Source organism: Rattus norvegicus, chromosome 20 (genome assembly GCF_021556685.1).
Source record: "Rattus norvegicus strain SHRSP/BbbUtx chromosome 20, alternate assembly SHRSP_T2T, whole genome shotgun sequence".
NCBI classification, from domain to species: Eukaryota; Metazoa; Chordata; class Mammalia; order Rodentia; family Muridae; genus Rattus; species Rattus norvegicus.
The window spans coordinates 35802501-35803236 of record NC_141553.1 but is presented as its reverse complement, the minus strand read 5'-3'; positions in this window follow the sequence as shown (position 1 = coordinate 35803236).

Sequence of the window (736 nt, the reverse complement as noted above, 5' to 3'; positions counted from 1 at the left end):
TCTATAGATTTTGAACTACTTTTAAACTTTTTTCCTGGCAGAAATATTTTTTTATAATACAAAGTAAGCTATTTATTGTGAAATTCTCATAGATGGAAAATTAATTTCAGTGTTTATTCTGTCCATTTTTCATTTTAAAATAATCTTACTACTCATTTTTGTACCATGTAGTTCAATTGTCTGTTTAGTGAAAAGTAAACCTGTAATTTTTGGCTTATTTTTAGTTTAATATTTTATCATTAAAGACCCCTTAATAAAATGTGTTGTCAACAGCCATACCCTAAGCCGCCAATGGAAGAATGCTTGCCTGCTGCTTAAACCAAAAGAAATAATCTCTGACCTTTGTCACCTTAAAATGCTAGTGTCTGCAGGAGACTTTGTTTCCCAGAGTAAGACCAAAGCAGTCTAGTACCTCGAAGGTCCTAGTTAACCAAACTTTCACACATGCAAAATTTCACCAAAATAAATGTATTATTTCTCCCATTATTCCCATCTAGCGTTCATGTTTTTAGTTAACTTAGGGGATAGAATTTCTCCAATTAGGGCAATCAACATTTCCTGCTTTCTAATCCAATGCTTAACTTCTCCTCGAACATGAGTTATACAGTTGGAAAGCATAAAGTTGACACCTGGAAGTAGAGACAGAAGAATCAGGAGTTCAAGGCCATCCTTGATTACAAGTGAATTTGAGGCCTCTTGAGGTATGTGAGACAGTCTCAAAAAATAGCTTCAGTCT